This window comes from Alexandromys fortis, unplaced genomic scaffold, assembly GCF_014885135.2.
Source record: "Alexandromys fortis isolate MF-2015 unplaced genomic scaffold, M_Fortis_MF-2015_v1.1 scaffold_3, whole genome shotgun sequence".
In the NCBI taxonomy this organism is placed as follows: domain Eukaryota; kingdom Metazoa; phylum Chordata; class Mammalia; order Rodentia; family Cricetidae; genus Alexandromys; species Alexandromys fortis.
Window position 1 is genome coordinate 15,913,315 of NW_026067909.1, and position 24,590 is coordinate 15,937,904.

General features: G+C 49.4%; 1 long non-coding RNA gene across 1 annotated transcript; it reads right to left on the bottom strand.

Moving 5' to 3' along the window:
• Positions 1-531: 531 nt before the first annotated feature.
• Positions 532-23,721, bottom strand: LOC126498759 (uncharacterized). Its single transcript, XR_007590899.1, has 2 exons — positions 22,803-23,721; positions 532-22,682 (listed from the first exon to the last, which is right to left on the bottom strand). It is a non-coding gene; the product is annotated as an uncharacterized lncRNA (long non-coding RNA).
• Between the last annotated feature and the right edge of the window lie 869 nt (positions 23,722-24,590).

Here is a 24,590-nt window from a genome sequence, read left to right on the forward strand (position 1 = left end):
AACAAAACAAATAAACAAACCATCCTGTGAAAGAGACAACCCTGGGGACTGGGGGGGGGGGCAGGATCCCCTTCCCATCATCCTGTGAAAGAGACAACCCTGGGGACTGGGGTGGGGTGGGGGGCAGGATCCCCTTCCCATCCTCGTCTAGTGAGTCCTCCATAGCGCAGCTCCTGCTGATTCTGCTATTATTTCTCTGCTTCTTCCCTGGGTGAGCCTTCCTCCCCAGCCTTGGGCCTCCTCATTCTGTCTCCACCGTGTGCATTACTTTCTTCCTTGAGCCCACACCGTGTGCCTCCATAAGCCAGCTTAGGTCCTGCTCCTACCAGAGCCTTCTGAATAAACTGAGGATTCCCTTGGGCTCCTGGGGCCTCTAAGGGTTTAGCTGCTCTCTCTGTTCCCTTCTGCTACTAGTGGTCCCCCTTCATCTCCAGGCAGGAAAAGCTGGCTGGAGAACACATCTCAGTGGCAGAGTACTTGCCATGTGTACAAGGCTGAATTCCCAGGACAGCAAAAAATAAATTCCAAAGATGAGAAAAATAGGCTTGTATTTAAAACATTGTAATGACTTGATACATTTTAAAAAAACAGTGAAAATGGGGAGGGGGCCATTAAAGTACGAGCATGCCTTGCCCAAGCAGCGAGTTTCTCTAGGATTTCACCTTTACCAGCGGAGTTCCGGAGTGCGCTTTTGTGGGGCAGGAAGAAGTGCTTCTTTTTCTGGAGTTGAGCACAGCTATAAATACCTGTGACGCAGCTTGGCATGACTATGGCTGAGGCTCCCAAACCTGCGTCAGGGACTGTCTCCAGCTGAGGGCGGCTTCCGAGAGCCATAAAGTGTGTGGGACTCTAAGTCCGGAAGGATGAGTTGTTGGGTAAGCTGGACAGGACATTCCTGGCAGGGCAGTCTGCCTGGAGGTAGGACGGTCACTCCTTTCTCATTTATTTATTGTATTTCATGCACATGAGAATTTTGCCTGTAAGTATGTATGTACACCACGTGTGGGCGCCCTGTGGAGGTCAGAAGAAGGCATCAAGCCCCCTGGAACTGGAGTTATAGATGGTTGCGAGCCACCCTGCAGGTGCTGGGAATCAAACCTGGGTCCTCTGGAAGAGCAGTCAGTGATTTCTCCAGCCCCTAGGACAGTTCTAATTGGCAGGATCTGGACCAGGCTTGGACTGGGGGCTCACACAGTAGAGAGGCGCCAAAAGCTAGAAGCCAGAGTCGAGCTAACCCCGTCGCTGGAGTTCTGACAACAGAAAGATCCAGGCTGTGGACCTTGCTCTTCCTCCAGATTGGTACCAGGAAACTGGTCCTTGTTGCTTGGAGAGGTGTACAGCATCCTGACTAGGTCTTTCCGGAAGGCTGGGGCTGGCATCCCACAAGTGCCAAGGCTGGCACTGTGCCTGTTCTGCCCCAGGGACTCCCACCACTGCTCAGAGTGATGCCACCCAAGTGCCTCTCCCATCTCATTAACTGGAAACTGGATGTCCACAGCCGGGGTATCCTGCATGCTGCGGGTCCAAGCCCTGATCCTACCAGTCAGAGGGGAGGCACACTGCCCCCTAAAGAGTTAGTGGGAAGCTGCAGTGGGGTCACGTGTCCTCCAGTGCCCTCTGCAGAGCCAAGCTGGCAGCGCTGCTTGCCTGGAGGGAAGGAGGCCAGGGAAGCTGCTCCTCAAAGGAGGGAAGAGCAGGGTTCTCATTTCTGCCTCTTGCTTGAGCCAGGTCTTTAGCTTCTGTTTTTCATTTCCTCTCAAAAGGCGGTTTGGGGAAAGACTCTGCCTGAGACTTGGCTTCACTGCAGTGCTCTGAGGGTGGGAACAATGGTCTCAGCCTGAAGACCTTTCTTTGTTCTGCCACACACATCCCGGGTCACAGCCCATCTGGGGAAGCCAAGGCAGGAACTCAAACTGGGTGGGAACCTGGAGGCAGGGGCTGCTGCAGAGCCATGGAAGGGTGCTGGTTACTGGTTTGCTCATCATGGCTTGCTCAGCCTGCTTTCTTATAGAAGCCAGGACCACCAGCCCAGGTGTGGCACCCACAATGAGTTGGGCCTACCCCACTAATCACTGTAATTAAGAAAATGCCCTTCAGGCCTGCCTATAGTCAGCTCCTGTGGAGGCGTTTTCTCAATTGAGGGTTCCCTTCTCTCCAATGATTCCACCTATGTCCACTAGCCAGGACACCTGCCTTCTGTAGTCTAGGCTGAGCAAGGATGTTTAGTCCTCTTGCCTCAGCCTGTGGGTGCTGAGATCACAGATATTTATTTCCTTGACTCAGATGGGAAGGGACAAGGGAACAGAAAGTGCTGCTTCTACCCCTATGCCCAGCTGAGCCCAGGTGTTCTCTGGTACTTTCTGACCATGTTTCAAACATAGTAAACAGGAATATTTGCTAAGAAGCTTCCTGAAGGGTGATGGGGAGGGAGGGGCTAGCAGTACTAACATGGAGTCCTGATCCTATCAGTAACCTCAGTGCTGGGAAGCTGGGGGTGGGGAGCGCTGAAGCAGGTGAATCTCTGGAGCCTACGATTGACGAGCTCCGGGTTCGTGGCAGAGCCTGTCTCTAGAGTGCTGTGGAGCACAGCAGTGGAAGAGAGACTTAGCCTCTGGCCTCCGGCATACCCAGTCCTTGAAGGCATCTCAAAGATTCCAAATGCTGTATCCATCAACCCCTGATCAGCCTGGGGGGAAGGCCAGAGTCAAAGACCCAGTAGAACAGTCAGGCCAGGAGACATATAGAGAGGGATGTGACAAGGAATCAAAGGGCTAGAGAGAAACCAGGGCTAGGACAGATACCCCGGGAGCTGAAGTCACTGCGAACTCAGGAAATTGGTGACCTGCTGGGTCTTAGGAGGGAAAGATGGACAGAGTAGATTTCAGCCTAGTTCAGTTCCAATGCCCGGTGAGAAAAGCTGTGACCCCGGTTTGTTATTACACTCCGAACTGGAAGGCCGGAAGTGCAAGCTATCACATGGCTCACAACGGCCTCCTGCTTTTCTGAGGTCCCTTTGTCTCTTGTGTTTGCCTGGCGCCAATGTCTAGCCTTTCTCATTCTTCAGCTAAGCATCGTAGACCTTGTCTGTACTCTGACCTGATGTTTATTTACTGATTTCTTGAGGCAGGGTCTCACTGTGTAGGTCTGGCTCGGCTGGAGCCCACTCTGTAGACCAGGCTGCTCTCTAACTCACAGGGATCCACCTGCTTGTGCTTTGGCCCACTGAGTTTGTGAGACAGAGCTGCCCAATGGCAGGAGTGACTGTGGCTCTCTTCTAATTCTGCCTGGCACCGGCTAGGTCAGTCATCTGCCACCAAGCCACACTGCCGGTGCAAATAGTGACTGGAACTCTGTCACAAAAATAAATGAACTGGGGTTACCAGAGGCTGGGGGTTCCAGGAAGTGGGACCTGCAGCAGTTAGAGCCCAGGCCAGGCTCCAGGAGGGAAGGAACAGAGAGGGGAGCAGGAGACCCTGGCAGAGCCGTGGGCATCTGCCAACACCTTGCTCCTAGGAATTGCTGAGTCCTTTGGGGGACACGGAAGAGAGGCATGGAGCCAGAGCAGAAAGGAAGCAGGGTACTGCGGGGACTCGAACCCCGGCCCAGAAGCATGGGCGTGCCGCCACCAGTGCCTTTTGCTTTTTCTGCTCACGTTCTCACAGACAAAGGTGAAAAGCAAAACCTGAGCGCGGCCATGAGCCGCGGTCAGGAAAAGAAACACCTGCGGCGGTTCCAGGCCCTCCCAGGATCACTCCTGCCTGCCCTGACACCTGCTAAGGGCTCCAGGGGACTCCAGTCCCTGCCTCCCCGTACATGTTTCTCACCTACATGAGAAAAGCATGAAACCAGACCCAGGTGAGCCTGTTTGCCCTGAGAGCAGGAGCTGTGCTTTGCAGTAGACATTTCCAGAAAGATTCTATGCCACCTGAGGGCTGCCTCTGCATGGTGGGGCTGGGTAGGAGAGGGAAGAGGAATCTTACCTTCGTTTTATACTTTCCACGCTTCCTACTTTATGCCAACAACTCACAATTCAACAGATCTAAGAACTAAGGCGGCTTCAACACTTGGTTAGCTGAGTGCTGCGGGCCCTCCAGGTTTGCTGGGTCCCGGCCACCTAAGCCATACAGACAGGCCCGTCTGCCCCCATTCTCTGAGACTGTGATCTCCAGCGGGAGTCCTTCCAGGACACTGTCGTGGTTTGGAAATGAAGTCAAGTTGGAAGCAGTGTCCCCACCAGTTTTCCTGTGATCTCTAGCACGCTGTCCAGGTTCGTGAGGGAGGGAGTTACTAAGATCCCAGAGCCACAAGGTGAACAGAGCACCCCTGTAAGCCCTGTAGTCCTCTTCATGTCATGGGGGAGCCCGGATCCCCTTCTGTAAATGTGGAGATGCTCAGGAACCCATGTCCCCAGCACGGTCCAGGTAAGACCCGAGGATCCGAGGACTGTAACCTGCCCAGAGCACCTGGGTCAGGCCATGCTGAGAACAGGATCCTCTCAGCTCACGTCCATTTCATACCGCTCCCACACCACAGGTTCACACGCACACACATGCAAACACACGGTAGGCACACATGCACACACAAGCATAAACCACAGGTTCACACGCACACACATGCAAACTCACATGTTCACATGCACACACAGTAGGCTCATATGCACACACAAATATACAGCACAGGTTCACATGTATACACATACAAACACACAGTAGATCCACACATACAGACACACTGAGGTTTGTGGAGTCCCACATAGGCCGGCCCTTGCAAACCCCACCTTCTCCATCCCCTTCTCTATCTCCTCGTGGCCCAGCCCTCTGGCTGGTACCCCCCTTCTCTCCCAGCCTCCCTTCAGCTCCCCACCAGCAAAGAACAGACTTACTCACTGCAGCAGCAGAGGAAATAGGCATAGTCATCTAAGTGCCAACCTGACTCAGAGTCCAGGCCTTACAAGCCCACAGAAATAGGAGCATCAGGGAACACCCTGTAAGATGAGCAAAGCATTAATTCAACATGGTGGTGATAAGACCCTCAGGTGTGGCTGCAGGAACCCCAAAAACTGAGCCACAGAGGAAACAAGACCTCTGGTTAAAAAGTGCGGGTTGAAATGACTTCTAGGAGCTCCTGCACAGTCGGCCAATGAGCAGAGGTGAAAGGGTGTCGGAAAAGGTGGACAGAAAACAGCCTGCACAATGGCCCTAGAACCATCCAGAAAGCAGAGAGCAGGAAGGTCCGAGGAACTGCTGTTCCCTTTATCCAGGGCATAATGGGGTCACTACACCATTAGAAGAGATAAATGCTGGCACCTGCTCATGGGACTCGGGAGGCAGGGACCGAGTCGCTCTCCCTGGAACATACTCAGCCCAAAGGGCACACCATCTCAGTAGGAGTAACTAGGTCCCAAATAACCACCAACCACAGCAGAGTAAGAGACTTCAGTTCAGTGCAGTCAAGACTGTGCACATGGCCGGGGGTGGGTATGGGGGCAGGAGGTAGGAGGACTCCAGCTGATGGGAAGGCACCTCAGCAGCTTCTGCAGCACTTACAGAACACAGCTCAGACCTTTTGCTGCACAAGGATACAATCATGAATTTGTCCCCAGAACACAGGGAGGGGTTTACCCAATGTGATGAGAAATTCTTCTCGTCAGCCATGAACACTTATAACCTTTAGTGGCTGGGTAGATGGCACATGCCTGAGCTGTAAGCTCAGCACTTGAGGGGTCAGGGTCGAAGCTGGCCTGGACTACAGACAAACAAGAATAGGGAGCTGGGTGCGGTGGTGCACACACCTCTGATCCCAGTGCTTGGGAGGCAGAGGCAGGCAGACTCTGAGTTTGAGGCCAGTTTTGAGAGCCTGTCTCAAAAAAACAAAAAGAAAATCAAAACAAAGGGGTGGAGAGATGCCTCAAAGGTTAATAGCACTGTCTGCTCTTCCAGAGGTTTGGAGTTCAATTCCAGCAACCACATGGTGGCTCACAACCATCCATAACGAGATCTGGTGCCTTCTTCTGGCCTACAGACAAACATGCAGACAGAACACTGTATATATAATAAATAAATATATCCAAAAACAACAAACAAAAACCAAAACAAAACCAGGCGGTGGTGGCACATACCATTCCAGCACTCAGGAGTGCAGAGGCAGGAGGATCTCTCTGAATTCAAGGCCATCCTGGTCTACAAGAGCTAGTTCTACAGAGCTAGTTCCAGGACAGTTAAGGCTCTTATATAGAGAAACCCTGTCTTAAAAAACAAACAAACTGGGCTGGAGAGATGGCTCAGTGGTTAAAAGCATTGCCTGCTCTTCCAAAGGTCCTGAATTCAATTCCCGGCAACCACATGGTGGCTCACAACCATCTGTAATGAGGTCTGGTGCCCTCTTCTGGCCTGCAGACATACACACAGACAGACTATTGAAAACATAATAAATAAATATTTACAAACAAACAAACAAAAATCAAAACAAAGCAAAACCAAGTAATACTAAAATAAAATGGAAAGAGAGCCATATGTTCTATAGTGCAGATACAGCTGCGTCCCTACTTCCTCAGGCCACTACACCTCACACCAAATACAATGGCCGTGGACGTCAGGAGCCGAGAAATAAAAACTGCCAGCACTTGGAAGCTGCATGGCTAATTTTAAATCACACAACAGAATTAAAACCACAAACAGAGCAGACATAACAAATCTGCTATTTCTTAATATACAGAAACCCTTGGGTATATAGGGACCACAGCCAGCCCTGTCACCCTCATGGCTGAGGCTGTGGCAGGCACTCAGCTGAGGACTCCTAGGCCTTCTAGGCCTGAGGAGGCTTCTGTTCTTACCCCTGGCTGCACTACGTTCCTTTGTAGTGAGAGGACAACTGTCACCTTTACTCCTGGCTTGTGCCATCTCCATCTGAGGCCTGTTCCTGTGACAGTTAGGGCAGGGCCAGTCACCTTGTGTGTTCACAGGTCTGCTCAGTGTCTAGGCAGAGGGATGCCGATAAAGGGACTGACGAAATCTGAAGCCAAGGCCAACAGCTCACTATTTTCCTTTGCTGGAAACCCCAAGCTCTTGCTCCCTGATGGTTTCGGGAGGCCTCCTCAGAGATGCTCCACCGTCAGCAACTGAGGGCCTTGCCTGGAGCCAAAGGCAGAATCAGAGCAAGCGCCCACAACCATCACCTCCCTTTCTGTTGACAGAAGTGTGTGACCTGGATGGGCATAAATAGGTTAAGCATAAGAATATAAAATCCAGGGATACCAGGAGAGAAGAATTAACGAAACCCAGTGGAACTAACTCTGCACATCAGGAGTCTGGGGACTGTGCTGAGCAGCCCTGCACACACAGGTTTCATCCCCAGCACCAAAACAAAACAAAAACCAGAGCTGTTTGCTTCCTCTAAAGCTTCTCGGGAAAGGCCAAACTGGATGTCTTCAAAGTCTATTCAAGAGAAAGAAAAATCAGGAATTAAACCAGGAGAAAGGCCATTCTTAAGGAGGATGCCAAACACACACACACACACACACACACACACACACACACACACATATGCACTACATACATGAAATGGCAATTGTATTGAAAAACAAACTTTATGAGATGACTTACAATGAGATAGAAATATTGAGTAGTCCAGTAACCCTAGAACAGTGACTTCCAGAGAGCCTGAGCCTGCAGAGAGGAGCACCAGGCACCCTGGTGTCACATGAAACCATGCTGTGCTTACGTGGATGAAGACAAGACTGAGAGTCACAGATGCACTACTGGCACCCCTGCCCCCAGCACTGGGCTCTGCAACTTCACACTGTATTCATCCCTACTTCCTTGTTGAGAAGATGCCTTTGAGAATTTAAAAAATGTAGACTGGAGATGGCAATGGTGGAGAAGTAGCTTAGCTGTTAAGAACACTAACCACTCATTCAGAGGACCCAGGTTCAAATCCTAGCACCGAATGGCAGTTCACAACCATCTGTAACTCCAGGCTCAGGGGATCTGATGCCCTCTTCTGGCCTCCAGGGCCAATGCATGCATGTGGTGCACAGACATACATACAAACACCTATATACATACATATACATATACCAAAAAAGTAAATAAAAAGAAATGTAGATGGACCAGTGGCACCCTGTAGACCTAGCTACCTGGAGACTAAAGTAAGATCACTTGAGATCAGCTAGGTAACACAGTGAGATTTTGTGCCTTAAAACAACAACAACAACAAAAAACTGGCAGGGCAGTGGTGGCCCACTTCCTTCAATTCCAGCACTGGAAGCAGAGACAGGCGGATCTCTGTGAGTTTGAGGCCAGCCTGATCTAGAGAGCTAGTTCCAGGACAGCTAAGGCTACAGAGAAACTTTGTCTCGAAAAACTAAAAACAAAGCCGGGCGGTGGTGGCGCACGCCTTTAATCCCAGCACTCGGGAGGCAGAGGCAGGCGGATCTCTGTGAGTTCGAGACCAGCCTGGTCTACAAGAGCTAGTTCCAGGACAGGCTCCAAAACCACAGAGAAACCCTGTCTCGAAAAACCAAAAAAAAAAAAAAAATAAATAAAATAAATTAAAAAAAAAAGAAAAACTAAAAACAAAAATAAAACTAGGCCACCGACAACCTGAGAAAGACCTACAGGCTGGGCCAGACTAGACCTCTGACTGTCGCTAACCACACCCAGATTCCAACCTTCCCTGGCAGTGTCCTGAAGTTCATGTAGCCTACATTGTCAGCAAAATAAAGCCAGGGTTGGTGGGGCATGGTGGCACATACCTTTAACTCCAGTACTGAGGTGGCAGAGGAAGGTCAATTTCTGAGTTTGAGGGCTTCTTGGTTTACAAGTTCCAGACCAACTGGGGCTAAACAGTGAGACCCTGTCTCAAACAAAACAAACTGTAGGCCTGGGAATGGTCTAGGTTTAGCCATAGATGAGCTATTAATATTCATAAAAGCACTAGTGTGATGCTGAGACTGGCTGGTTCATACAGCCCACATCCCCATGCGGCTCTTACCCTAAGGAGAGAGACAGCCTGTGCCTACACCCTTATGCCCTAACTCAGCTGCTACCCAGAAGACAAAGCATTTGATGCAGTGGACACAAGCTTGGAGTCTTGTCTACAGGGTCAATGCATGCTTGAAAATGGAAGGGAAGCTGATCTTTTGGGAACATTGGCTAAGCTAAGGAATTAGCCATTTGCAGAAAGACAGATTCACCCACAGCTGCAGCTACAGTCCTCCAGCATCTCATAGGCACTCCCTACCTCCCAGAGTGAGCACGGTGCCCTGGTGATGGGTGGTACAGCTCAGTAGTAAGGGCTCCAGCACCTCATAGGCACTCACCTACCTCCCAGAGTGAGCACGGTGCCCTGGTGACGGATCGTACAGCTCAGTGGTAAGGGCCCTGCAGGCTACAGAAGTCCTTCAGCGTGCAGAGGGTTATCACTAACACACTTGATTCAGAGATCCAGGGTCTCACGTGCAGCCCAGGCGATTAGAGGGAAATTAAGCATCTTTGCTCAACTCTAGAAGTGAGGTCTGAAGAAAGAGTGAGGGGCACACAAATGGAGTCCAAGTCTTTCAGCACATCAAGGGCTTGATCTTTCTACAGCTCAGAAGCTCATCATGATAGCATGCAATTATCTCATTTTCCTCAATAAAGCTGTTCTTAATTTTCCAAAAAAAAAGTACAATAAAGGCTGAATAAATAAATTCAAAATTATTTTTAAAAAATTAAGATTTTTTTCTATCAATTAAATAAACAAGTGGATGTCTTCCCAGGACCACTGTCACCACAGGGCAGTGTCGGCTCACCTTGCCGGGACCAGTCACACGGGGGCTGCCTTCCCTCTGCTAGGACCTGTGGTTTCTGGGACACAGAAGCAGGAAATCTGAGCAAGCCAGCGGTCTGCTTCCTCTACAGTCAGGTCACTTTTGAATTCCTGCAGGACTGGAGAGAAAGCCTCAGGCAAGCTCTCTACCAGTGAGCTGCAGTCCAAAGGACTTGTAGGGTGTGGCTTTGGGCTAGTAACAGCTCAGTGGGTAAATGCGCTCGCCATCGAGGCTTGACTGCTTGAATCTGGCCCCGGGCCCCATGTGGTGGTGGACGAAAACTGGCCCCCACAAGCTGTCCTCTGCCCACATATATCTAAACACACAATATGAATTATGTTAAGTCACCATCTGGGGATGTGGCTCATCAGCAGAATGACTGCCTGGCACAAGAGACCCTGGGTTCAGCCAGGTGGTGGCAGCAGCTGTAGTGGCCCACACTTTTAAAACAAAACACAAGAGGTCCTGCGTTTAATACTCAGTAAAACACATATGCACACATATGCACACACTCACACCCTCACGAACCTACTTGAGAAACAAAGGACCAGCAGGGGCAGGGCCTAAAGGCAGACACGACCCTGCTGACAGTGCACCAAAGGGTGCTTGCCCTCACCTCTGCTGCCTCTTTATCTCCAGCAGGACGGCCAGAGTCAGCCAATAACAGGGCTGCTGAGGGCGCAAGAGCAGGGACCTTAGACATTAGTAATGACATAGGAACTGGAACAGCACTGGACACAGTTGCAGCTCCTCAGAACAATTAAGTACCAAGCTACTGCATCATCTGGAAGTATCTCCTCCTACGTAGACATACAACGGAAACATGTTCACATAAAGACTTGAACACAAAAATGTTCATAGCAGCATTGTTTACATCAGGCAATAAACAGAAACACTCCCAACCTCCAAAGGAACTTGGATAAACAAAATGTGGTAAATCAATGCCGTGGAATATTATTCCTCATTGTGGAATATTCCTCCACAATGAGGAATAAACCTTTATCATATACATTGTCATCATCTGCAGTCCAGATGGAGCCTGAAGATCTATGCCCTGGGAGGTGAGAGGCACGAGGAGACAGAGGCTGCGTCACACTTACATGAGGTGCCCAGAGCAGGCAGATAGATTCACAGGGCGGGCAGCGTAAGGGCTGTGGGACTGGAGGGAGGATAGGTAGGAGGCTGTGAGGATGGAGCCTCCACCCACTCAAATAACTGGTCAGCAGCTGTGCAAAATCGGATATGTAACCACAGAACTACTACCTCACAGTCATGGACTTATGAGTTATAGTTTGTGAGTTATAACTCAAATTTTCCTAAAAACGTATTTTAAAAGAAAGTTTCATAATTTCACCAAAAATAAAAACAGTACATTGAAATACACAATATTAAAACTGTAAAATACTATAAGTAAATCAAGCCACTAATCCTGTGCACCGAACAGAACAAGGGCACCATGAGGTGGGGGCTGGTATGTAGCTCCCAGGGCCAATGTGGATCCCACTAGTGGGACCTGACTGTGATGCTCACGACTCCTTAGTTATAATAAATGCGAACAGAACAGGAGACGAGATGCATGGAAGATGGACGAGTAAGATGGGTGGCATAAGCAAAGACTGGAAACCCACGAGGACAGGCTTATCCCGGGTCAAGAGCGCCAAGCAGAGTGCATTACTGCACCAGCCCTAACTCACAGCTGAGGTAGACGATGACAACGTTCTCACAGCTGGAGAAGCTGTGGCAGAGGGAAGGTCATGAAGTAGCAAGAGACAGGCCCAGGGTGAGAGCTGGTGTCCTGACTCAAACTAAAGTGTTTTTAGCCACTATGTTTTTTGCCTTCCCAATGGCCCTACTGGTGAGTCCACACTTCCTGACAAGTATGTGTGTCTTTCCATGTGTCACCCTCACCAGTCACTAACAGACCAAAGAAACTCATTATTTAGTTAATAATTCACGGCACTGAGGAAATCAGCCATCTTGAAACAACCAAAGTAGATCCTTACCTGATGCCTAATACCAAAGCAACTTCTGGAAGCCTAAGGGTTGAATGTCAAAAATGGATCCAGAAGCAAGTGTGGTGTACATGACATGCTAACAGTAAACACAGGCCTGTTTCAAAATTTAATCTTATTTTATTTTATTTTATTTTTTTGGTTTTTCGAGGCAGGGTTTCTCTGTAGCTTTGGAGCCGGTCCCGGAACTCCCTTTGTAGACCAGGCTGGACTCGAACTCACAGAGATCCGCCTGCCTCTGCCTCCCGAGTGCTGGGATTAAAGGCGTGCGCCACCACCGCCCGGCTTCAAAATTTAAAACTATTGCATGAGGTCTTAAAAGACAAAGTGCAAACCTGAAAAGCATTCTGTAGAAGAGACGGCAGGAGCCCCAGAGCACCAGTTAGTGGAACTCACACAAGGACGGAAGCTACAGCTGGAACCTGAGTCCTGGCTCCAACCACAGCACCAAACCAAAACCAAACACAGAGACTTTGTCATTCTTAGAGCCAGGGAAAAGCAAGATCAAAGATGGAGCTGCCAGGCCGAGGGGAGCTATTTACCTGTCGTTTGCTAGAAGTGGCTGGCATCTCTCTGAGGCAGACATACTCACTCTGGCCTGCTAAGGGAACTTGTGCTTGGCCCAGCCCTCTTGCTTGGGCACGCAATGAGGCTCAGGGAAGAAAGGTGCGTTACCCTAGGGAACTGACAGGAGACCCCTACCAGGAGGGCAGTTAGGGAGGTGACCAACAGTCCCATCCTCAACCCTAAAAGCACAGGAACGCAGCTCCATGTGCCCCACTGGACAAGGTGTTCACAGTGGCAGGCGCAAGACACCAAAGAGCTGACACTCTAGGGCCTCAGAAGCCTGGCAAGCACAGGCCATTTCATCCGTGTTGCTCAGTAAATGTACAGCCACAACAGGCTTACTGTCCCCACTCAGCACACCAACTTAAGTCCAGAGAGAGCCAAAGTAATGGGACAAAGCATGGGGTTCACCAAAAAATAGTCTTGAATTAGACCAAGCTTTCTGAGTTCTAAAATGCAGAAAACAAAAAATTCTAATAAATGCATATTTTTTTATATATTTAAAACACCAAACAGCAAAATACCATAAAATGTAAAATCCAGAGAGGTCCAGAAGTATTTGCAACACAAATGTTTAGTTTCCTTCATGTATAAAGAGCACCTATAAATTGCTAAATATACCAGTCAAAACTACAATTTAATACCATTTTGTTCAAAGTTCAAGCAAGCTGGAAGCAGGAAAAGGCATGTCCTGGAGATAAGACTCCATTTAGACATACCGTGTGCATACACCTTCCCAGGAGGGGACCACTCATGATGCAGGCTAGCATTGATGATGGCCTAGCTGTTTGTTTTTTGAGACAGGGTTTCTCTGTGTAGCTCTAGCTGTCCTGAAACTTATTCTACAGACTGGGCTGACCTCAAACACAGAAATCCACCTTCCTCTGCACCCCAATTGCTGGGATTAAAGGCATGAGCCACCATATCTGGCCCAATCACACATACAAAGTCAGAGTCACTAAGATGGCTCAGGAGGAAGGGTGCTTGTTGTCAAGCCTGCCAACCTAAATTCAGTGCCGGAGCTGAGTAGATAGGAGAGCCAATCTGATAGCATTGCCCTCTGACCTCTACACTGCATGCACATAAACAAGTGTAAAAATACTGAAGTCAGATTAGGTTAAGTAACTGGTAGGAAGTGAAGACACACCTTATTCTTGTATAGGAAGAAATCAAGACACCATAAGGAAAGTGAAATAATCACACATGAACGACCAGGAAAACTCTAGAAAGGTTCAGTTACAAGGTAGGACTGCCCTCACCATATATCAAAGCAGACTGTAACAGTTAGACTTGAAATTGACACAGGAACATGCCAGCCAGTGCTCAACAGCTGTGTTATTCAGTTATGTGTAAGCCAGTAAAAGTAAACATACTAATCAAAACTACAATCAAAAAGGGTCCTTCGCTTCTCACAGTGACAACCAAGTTTAGGGACAAGCACTGGCAAAGGCGTGGGTGGGGAAAAGCCAACTGGAACCATCTTCCAGAAGGCTGGCAGCATCTTTGTATGCCCCAGACCCCCCATGGACATACTTGCTTACACATATGAAGACACATGTAAATAGGTATTTAGTGCTTAGTAATGTGAACTCAATGTCCATTGAAACAGCCCAGTGGTTCCCCAGAGTGGGAGTGGGCAGTTCAAATGTGACCACAGCTGTTAGCCCAACAGCCGGGGATGCAGGACAAGCTGTGGGGAGCCTGCACCCCTCCCTGCCGCACTATGCACCCACAGAGCTCTCTGTGTCACCTATGCGTTTGGAATTGACAGGAAAAGAATTACCTTAGCAAAACTGCAGGAAACCTGCTGAGCAGTCAACAGCAGGAGTAAGGCAAGGCCTAGCTCTGGGCTCACACACACACACACACACACACACATACACGCACACGCACACGAGCGAGCAGTGGAGGGGACAGTGGGCTGCTCACCAGAGTGAAGGAGGAGCCCAGCATGGCCTCTGAGAGGCAAGGAAGAGCCAGAGGGAGCTCACACCAGCTCTCCTGGCACCTGGTGGCCTTAGAGGACAGAGGATCCTTAATCTAAAAAGTGGCATGGATGTGTTGGAGGCCACGACAGCTCAGAAACAAGCGGGACTGAGGGGAGCTTTTCCCGAGTGTCACAGCCACCTTCCAAGAACAGTTTGTTTTTTCCCCGTTAGGTTTTCTATAGCCCAGGCTAGAGGCTGGCCTTAGACCCCTGGCTCTCCTGCCTCTGCTGTCCCAGCGCTGGGATGGCAGGTGTGCATTATCATACCTTGGTTTGACTTTTGGTTTCAACCAGCTTGAGGTGAGAACCCAGAAGCTGCCTAAGACTTGAAATCCATTATCACTCCGCCACAACCTGATGCTGAATTCTGGCAGGGACATCCAGTGTGAGGCGCTCAGCAGCCCTAACAGAGCTCCATGGCTGGTGGGAGACCAGGAGTTGGCTTTAGCTGTAGAAACGCTATCCACTGAACAAAACCAAGTTCCAGACTCCAGAGTGAAGGAGCCAAAGCACCCTGGAGCTGCCAGCCGGGAGCCCTCAGCCTCCTTCATGCCTGATACCCAAACCAGTGTCCCAAGGAATAAAAACTCACTGACCAGAACAGCCTGGAAATAGCCTGAAGGCATCAGTAGGAAAAAGGGTCAAAATTACTGTGTCTACATGACAAGATTAAATATTACGGAGCTCTAAGTATGCTGCATGTTGCATGGTTCATTTAAAAGCAGTAATATTAGATACATTCATGAAGGGGAGGTGTCTTAGGGATATAAGCCCTGGCAACTGTCATGGGAGAGGAACATCAAGATGACATGTTGGTTTTTTTTTTTCCTAAGTATTTACTTATAAGTTCATGACTAGTAATTTGTAAAGTTACAATTGTACTTCACAGCCTATCCCATGCCCTACAACAGTGCCTACAGAAACGTCGGTCCAGCATTACCGAAATCTGCACAATTTTGGTCCGCCTAGAAGAGCTACTCTGACGCAAGAGAGCAGAATGAGCCACAGTGTGATGGGGACACCAAGCTCTAGGCTGGATGTGCTCAGCTGTTTCAGGACAGAGTAACTTAAACAATTGTACCTTGGCAAAATTACATTGTGTGTGTGTGTGTGTGTGTGTGTGTGTGTGTGTGTGTGTGTGTCTTGGGCCATGAGGTCCCTATGATAACTAAGTCACAGTTCTTAAGTTTACACATAGATGACAATATCTCACATACCAGGCAGTCACTGTGCATGAGACAGAGCCAAGGAAACTGGGAGAAATGTGAAGTTCCATGTGTGAAGGCCTAGTAAGACGTGAAAACACGCCTCTCACACTCGGGTACATAGGCCTGCCCATCACTGGAGGACAACAGAACAGAGCATTTGTCTGACCCACGACTGCTACCCACTCAACACTGAGGCACAGGGGTTGCCTGTGGAGATCTCACAGTACAATTGTCAGTTCTGTAACACAGAGAGGACCCTTCCATCACTAGCAGGACACCAGAGTTTAACTTGTGGGGCAGCCAGGGTAAGAACGGGGCAGCTGTATGCTCACAGGACTCTACTCCTAAGCAAAATCGTGTCATGAGACGAGACAGTGGGCAGTACCATCTTAACATTACACACAAGAAAACGATGCAGCCCGACTCCCATAAAGACACAGAACAGACCAGCAGGACACAGCATACAGTAATAATGGCTACCTCTGCGCTGTGGGGTTCTGTTGGAGTTACTTCTCTGATGAAACAGTAGGAGAACCCACCCAGTCACCATCATGGGGACCCCACAAATTCTGTAAACAGCAGGAAAAGAGATGAATTCTATCCAATTAAGAAAGTTCCAGAAGATTACAGGCAACTTAATTCTTCTAAAGTTACAAATAACAAAATATATGCTTTGAAAAATTCATTTGGATAAGGTTTTTTTAGTATGACATTGGCCTGCGAGACCCTCAGGGTGCAGTGTGACAGGCGTGGAGGGAGAAAATGACATTTTCCACTGCCCTGCTTTTCATATTGATACAAGAGTCAGACATGTTGACAAGTTATTAAAAATGAAGCAAATGAAAGAGCCACACTGTGAGCCAAAGATTAGGATTAGCCGGGCTGTGCACTAAGTTTCAACAGGGAGCAGCGGGCACTTACGGAGTGTCATAGCACCTTCCTGCCAACTTTTAAACCGTCAACTTCATTCTGTTTCTACAGTAGAGCCTGAGCTTCCCAGGGTTTGACACACGACTACGAAAGCCTGGCACTGGGGAAACTGGAGCAACTGCCCGCCATCACTCCTAGCACGAGAAGGCCATCTGTGTCAACAGATCGAGCCCAGGCATGAGCAGCTGACTCCAGGCAACTTACAGTTACAGTCAGACTTACACAGTTTAAGTCCTTGTACATCACATACATCTTGGTTTTAACACAAGAGGAAAATAAGGCAATAGACACGACAGGACTGGCAGCCGACCCTCCCAGCTACACACACTGCAGGGTCCTCTCACCAGAGGCCGTGGGGAAATGCAGGCAGTGGGTCAAGTGATAAACTCTCGGACTACTGACAATAATTTCAGAAATGCAGATTAAGACAGGCACTTTTAGGGTCTGAGGATGAGGCTCAGTAGTAGAGTACTTGCCTAGTGTTTGTTTTGTTTAAAAATTAACAACCAGCTGGCGGCAGCAGCACACACCTTTAATCCCAGCACTCCGGAGGCAGAGGCAGGCAACAAAACCTAATACACATTAAAAATTTCAAAACTTAAAACTTTGGCTGAGAAGATGGTTCGGTAGGAAGGGCACTTGCTGCCAAGCCTGAAGGACAATTGAGTTCAAGCCTCAGATCCACAGGGTGGAAGGACAAAATCTACTCCACGTTGTCTTCCGACCTTCAGGAATGCTGTCACAGGCACACCTATGAGCAAATTCACATACAATACACGAAACTATGAAAAAAAACCTCAACAGAACAGAACGAAAGGCAACTTTATGGAATGGAGAAAATTATCAGCCAAATCATATAAGAGTTAAAATTCAGAATACAGACAATCCTGCAGGTCAACAATGGTAATAATCCACAGCCTTTTAAACACGACAAGGACCTGAATGGCCTTTCCCCAGGAAGTCTACATGATCAATAAGTACATGGAACGGAAGACAACAGTGAAATGTCACCTGACATCCACCAAGATGGTTGTGCTGTATCCTAAAGAGGAAATGGTCTCAGAAAGATGCATCTGTGCACCATCCCCAGTGCAGTGAAGTCCTAAAGGCAACAGGCCCAGGGTAGGAGCAAGGCCAAGTATGGAAGCAAGGAAAATCACACACCAAGATGACTGCACAGATACTGTGTGATCAAAACAACCAGTCAAGATGCATACTGGGAGGCAGAAACAACCAGGAGGGAACCGGCTCCTGCTGATGGTCCTCTGACCTCCACACATGTGCCTACACACTGAAGATAAATGTAATAAAAGATAAACACTGGGTGGCTCCACATACATGTGGGACCCAGAACTGTCATTCAAAGAAACAAAGCAGAAAGGCACTGGAAAGAGAGCCCACCTGGCGGGTAGTTTCAGATTTTGCAAGGTCTGGAGGTCAGTTGATCAATTTAATCTGTGTAACACTCTAAACTGTACACTTACACCGTTTGTATCGCACCACAAAAATGCTAAAAAGTAGCAAGCAATGGATCAATCCACTGAAATAACCTCCTGATGAGAGCTGTGAGAGCAAGTGACGCACAGAGGAAGCTGGGTTCATAAGGCACCCGTGCACACTGGCCAGTCACGCCACTCGGCATACAGTACACACACACACCAGCTTCACAGAAAGTAACTCAAAAAAACCCTCTGGACAGCAACGGAGCAATACGAACCTGAAGTTAGGACTGATAGTCATTTCCTTCTAGAAACTGACCTGGGTATCTCAGATTGGATAAAGCTTGGGCTCCAACGCCAACCATTTCCTAAAGGAAAATAGCTGAAGGCAGAGGGGTGAGCCTGCCCAGGGAAAGCGACTGCTGTGCTAGTGGCAACCAACTCCTGAAAGTCATCCTCTGACCTCCCCTTGTTCACCAACGTTTAGATGAGGTCGCTTATGTCCAGTCATGCAATGGAGCATTCGGTGCTTTGGTCATCAACACAAGGCTTTCACTATGCGTCACAGAAGACACGCTGCAGGACAGGATTTAAGTACAATCCGACTTTTTGTGTAAAGTGCACATATAGCTGACGCCCAGGAAAAGAAAAATCCGAAACAAATGCCAGTAACGCTTGTTAATGGAACATAAATGAGCTTTCCCCCATTAGCAATATTTACAGTAAATCCTCTTCATCCTCAAGCAGTGTGCACAGAGAGCTGTGAGGGCATTCTGTCCAAGGGAGGCCCAGGAACCCATGGGAATAGCTTTCTTGTTTTGGTTATTAGTTTTCTTTTCCTTGACAATCCCAGTTTGCAACCATATTGAGATGAATATACAAATATTAGATATTTGGAAGAACCCACATTCCTTCCTTCAGTAATAGCAGCTAAGACATGGACACCACCAGGGACTAATGCTTCTGCAGCCCATGGCAATGACCACAGGTCTCTCACAATCATAAGACAAACTGAACGGCAGGTGTCAGGTCTTTCTGTAACAGGCCACATCTGAAGTCACTGTGTAGAAAAAAAAAAAAAAACAACCTTTTCTTTTCATTCATACAGGATCAGCCTCAGAACTACTGAATCCCAGGTCAACTGCTTCCTCTGGGAGTTCAAAGAATAAGCCTATACTCAGACTTATCTGTGCACCCAATAATAACCCAGGACCCCAGGGCAAAGACCAGTCCTTGTAGGATAGTGTGGCTCATGTCTGCCTCTCCAACATTTGGAAGGCTGAGGAAGATTGCAGAGTTCCATACCAACCTGGGCTCTCAGATAACAAAACCCAAACCAACAGCCCTCCAAGTCTGCACACTGGATAGCTCAGCCTGTCTCTGTACCTCTTCTGATTAGCTGGGGATGAAAGCCTTACCAGCCCGCTGCCACAGAACACAGAGAACCATTTAACGGTCTAAAAACCAGAGTTCTGGAAAGGGGGTGGAAGTGTAGAAACCAGGTAAGAAGCCAGAAGAGGCTAGGACAGACCAGCCTAGAAAGGGCAGGGAGACCAGGAGAAGCAGTTCACATCTCCAACCCCAGCACTTGGGAGGCAGCTGCTAGTGGATCTTTATTCTAGGTCAGTCTGGGCTAGTGAGACCTCTTGAAATACAAAAATAAAAATTATGGGTGGAGATAAGCTGCCCTCATCGGCAGCAGCACCTACTCTTGGTAGTCCAAGTCCAGACAGGAAGCTCCTGAGACACCCCATTCTGGCTTCTCAGTACAAGGAAGGAGTCATCCTGCGTTTGGTCCCCACCCCACTCCAGTTCAAGACTCATCCTTACATAGACAACAGTTCACTGTAGCCACCAGGTTCCAGCCCTACATGGTAGTGTCCTAAGCTCAAAATCTGCCTGAGCCATTTTCCAGTTGTAATGAGACTCCATAGGGCCAATTCATGTATACAGGCTGGTTCCTATTTTCAAAGTTTACAGGCAAGACACACTCCCTGGATTCCAAGGCCCACACCCTTCCCACAGTGACTCTAGTTACTGTACCTGAAGATAAATGAAGTCCAACTCTCCAGGCAGATGGGATTTATAAACTGCCCAAATCAAGCCCACACCAGCTTCCAAGAGTGAAGACGTGAAATACCTTTTGAAATATAACCTGGAAATGCTCTGAATCATGTTCAGAGCACTCCCTTACCAGTGCCCAACAGTGAGCAGCCCCTCCCTCCCAGCTGGCAGGCTGCTCAGACCAGTTCTCCCAGGGGGAAGGTGACCTGTTCTCACTGGCTCCATCACAGAGCTCTAAGTCTAGGCCTGGAACTCTGTGCAGACAGAAACTTCGCTATGCAAAGCGACAGAGGTCGAGAATGTAACAGTGATACAAGGATTCTAAGGTGTTTCAATCTCAAACCTTTATTTTGCTGTATAGGAGAAAGATGATTAGAACAAAGAGGTGCTGTGACCGCCGCTACAGCTCCCCCATTTCCCATTCCAAGGTGACCAACACTGCTGTCCCAGTGTCATTCCCTGGTCACACCATGACTTTAAAACACAAAGAAAACGCAGCACACAAATAACCAACCCGAAGACAAAGTCCCGAGGTAACAGGAGTGGGAAAAGACAACACAAAAAGCCAGACAGCCACTTTACACCCAGGTTTTCAATGTTTACAGACCATTATCTAAGACGTCCCTTGCAACCCCCAGTTTGACCTTTATTTCCCCAAACTCATTTGACAGTTAGTTCCCCCTCTGCTTAGGATAGCTGGGAGCACCATTCAAGCTAAACACACCATGTTTTCATCGCGGCCTTGGCAAAGATACGCAGATCAAATTTCCTACCAAATGTCACAGTAATTTCACAGCACGTGCAAGCCCATGTTCCCTGTCACAATGACTGATTTGTTAGTCAAGTAAGCAACACCTGTTGTCTCCTGGCCACTCCCAGAAATTCAGTATGTTTCATAAGGCATGGATTGCATATTAAATTCCTGTAGTGTTGTATAAGGCATGACTTGCAAATAAAATTCCTTTAGTGTTGTATAAGGCATGACTTGCAAATTAAATCCTTTAGATATAATAGCATTAGAATTTAACCACACAGTATGAAAGGATTTGAATCATAAACCCAGCAGAATCTGTCAACCTCCGGCACAAAGGCCAATGTCTTTAAGAGCCCACAATGTAGGCATTCACAAACCCTCTCCACAGGCTGGCATGTGCTTGGGCATTCTTGAGTTTGATACCATCTTCCATTCAACAGCATAGCAAATCAATTTTGCTTTTCCTCCTGATTCTGATATTTTCCAGGCAACCGTTACTGTCCCTCAATTCACCCACAGTAAGGATTTACCAGTGACTTTCAGTGTGAGCTATGGTTCCCCAATCGTCACTCCCATCACGCCACATCCCTTGTCAGCACCCCAATCCCTCACCAAGCCTCTGGCCAAGACACCAATGCCAAGCTGAGTCCTGCTCCCTCCAGCAATCCCACCTCAGAAGCCTGCTTGATCCAGTAAAACTTTAAAAAGTTTATGCTGGAAGTTTTAGACGACACCCCTAATCCCAGCAGTGTTGAGAGCCAAGGCCAGCCTGGTATAGGCTGCCAGGCCCCAAGTCAGAAATGAAAAGGAGCAATAACAGTGGTCACTCGGTAGGTAGCACCTGCTTATCACCCAGTACCAAAACCAAACCCACAGAATATATTCCCAGATGCCATCCCAATGCCCAAAGTAGACATGCCATATACATATCCCAACAGAATTTGCAGCCAACTTGTACCCTCCCATACTCTTTAAACACGACACCCCCATCCATTTTAATAATCAGCTAATACTCTTCCAGTCCAGCCATTTGAACAGCTTTCCCAATACCCAAAGTTTATCACACTTAAGAAGGCCTCTGACCAATGCAGAGGTGCGCAGGCTGCAGAAGCAGGGAAGGTGGGCGAGGTCGCCGGGCTCCTCCTGCAAACACCATCTACAAGGCACCGGGCCGCGTTGAGGGCGTCAAAGTTAAAAGTGTTCTACACCTTAAGCAATCTTCTCGAAGCCAAGTTCGTAGCACAGAACTAAAGACTGGAGCCTTGATTTAGAAGATGCAGCAGCTGAATGCCTCTACCCCCAGGAAGGAGGGTGCTGGCTGGCATTCATGCATCCGGAGAATGACGCTCCCAGAACAAGACATTCATCCGGAACATTCATAGGCGACAGCCCCTCCAGCTGGAAGGGTCTGCCCGTCCCCACCCCCAAAGGCTGAACCACTTAAGATGAAGGCCTTCCAAACACAGGACTTCCTGAGTAAGGCCTGGACACATGGCACTGCAGGACTCCTAAGCTCTGGAATTCACTGTGGGCATCAGCTTAGGTCGCTGTCTCCTCCAGGGTCTGCCCTCCTGCACTGAAGGGGTTCCATTTCTCCTGGTGCCATCTGCTTGCCATGATGAACACTACAGTAATAAACCACGTCCATGAGGCATTCATTTGGGTGACCGAAACCATGGCTGTGATCCCATCCTCCCCTCCCAAGTCAGGGTGTCCTCCACTTTCCCCAGTAGTACCAAAATACCGAGTCCAAGTTGTCAACACCGACTCTCTACCTTCCCCAGGCTTACCAGATGACCGAGAGACAAGGTTAAGGGAACCTGTAACCTCAGAGTTAGAGGGAGAAGGGGAGGAGGGAGTTCACAGAAGAGAGAGCCATGGAACCTAGGGAAAGTCCAGAGGGGAACTGCCACCTGAAAGATAAAGCTGTGGTCAACGTGGCCCCACCTAGCAGATCTTAAAAACAACTCCTCAGGCCACCCCTCGCACCCAGAACTAGGTGCTGTGAGTGAGGCCAAGCCCAAATTACATACCACCCGGGGCCAGAGCTCTCAGCCCCGTGAAGCCGAGTCCACGGTCCAGAGGACGGGCCTCATCCCCAGGCGGGTTCACAACCCCTATCTGGAAAAAAAGGGTCTGCTGCCATTGTCAAGTTCAAAGCTGACCCCCACGCCTATCTTCCAGGAGATCCAGAGCCTCAAGGGCCCGAGTCCACCCGTCTACATCTCCTGCTCTGCCACTAGAGCTAGAACACTGGGTCCATGAAGGCCCCTGTGAGAGTTGTGACCTCCTGAAGATCAGGTTCCCCCACTGCTACAGACCGCAAGGCCAGTCTGGTCTTGCAGGATGTTGCCCCTGTGTGGATTGTTGAAGGCGCTTTGGAGGCTGCCGTCCACACGACCACTGTCCCCAAATCTAGTCTCTTTAATAGTAAATTTTCCTTCTCCCACCCCCATGCTAGCGTCTGCCTCTGTATCTGCCATCTCTCTCATCTGAGCCCTGAACTAGCCACTTCCTCCCCGCTGCTAAGCCCAGATGGCAGCCCTCCTTGTCACTAACTCCTGCTGACAGGGCCACAACTTTTGCTTTTATAGCCTTGGGTCGCGTCACCCGGTCATCGCTCAACGGGACGATTCCTCCACGGACACTTAAAAAAAAAGTTCCTCCCCGACCTAGTCAGAGGAGCCCACGAGGGGCGGGTCACGGCCTCCATCGACGGCCACTCCCTCTGATTGCTCCATGATCCTTTCTTGAGCAGTGCGTCACGGGATGGAGGACGTGTGTGAAGATATTCGGGAGGGGACTGCATCAGGGACAGGTCTCCTTTGCTGCCCACCCCAAGGCAGGCCTGACTGCTGCCAGAGGGTCGCATCGGCGGGGGCCACACCGGCTGGCAGTGCAGAAGAAAAAATACAGGTCACCTCAGGTCACCAGCAGAGGCCCGAAAGAAGATCCGGCAGAGCGCCTGGAAAATTCCACTGGGTGGCGGAGGGATCTCTGCGGTGGCGTGGGGGGCGGGGCGGGGCCCGGGCGCGTGACTCCTCGGGCGTTGTCACCTCCTGCTCGGCCGGTGACGTCAGCGCTGGCGCCAGCAGGACGGGGGTGGGGGTGGGAGGAGGAACTAGCCCAGCAGCTAGGTAGGGTGCTTAATTTGCCTCTGAGGTAGTAATTGTGGGGGGGGGGGGGGAGGTTGCGAGCTGCGGTAAAGCAGGGGTTTTGTACGGAACACAGAATGAGCGTGTGTTTATCATGTGTATGATTGCAGGACATTCCGCAAATCATCTTCCTTTGGGTGTGGGAATGGTGAGAAAAATTATTTTTAAGCTGCATTCTGCGACAGTTTATGGCCTGTGGTGGAGTCCAGGCAGTGGGTTTGAAGACCACAGGGGGTGCAGGCTGGTTGTCCACTTGGGTGTCCACTTGGGGTGGGGCCCAGCCCAGGTTCAAAAGCAGACCTTGCCCGCAAACCTTAGCGCCTTTCCCAAAGCTGAGCAGGGAGAGATGGGGTTTAGTGAGGCTTCTGGAAAAAGGGAATTGTCACCTCCCGTGCCAGTGAGGGGCCCCAGACACAGCCTGAGCCATCTCCTCGGCTCTGGTGTCCCCTACCCCCCACTCCCCCCCCCTAAAAAAAAAACTGGAAGGACAGTTCAAGTAAACCGAAAAAAAGGCAGTTGGCAGAATAACTGCCCGGAAGTCTCCTCCCAGGCTCACCACCCACGCTACAAACAAAACCACCCTGTGACAACAGGCTCCCTTGACAACCGGGAGGGGAAAACCAGGGCGGAGAATGTTCTGCCTCCGGCAGATGGAATCCGCAGGCG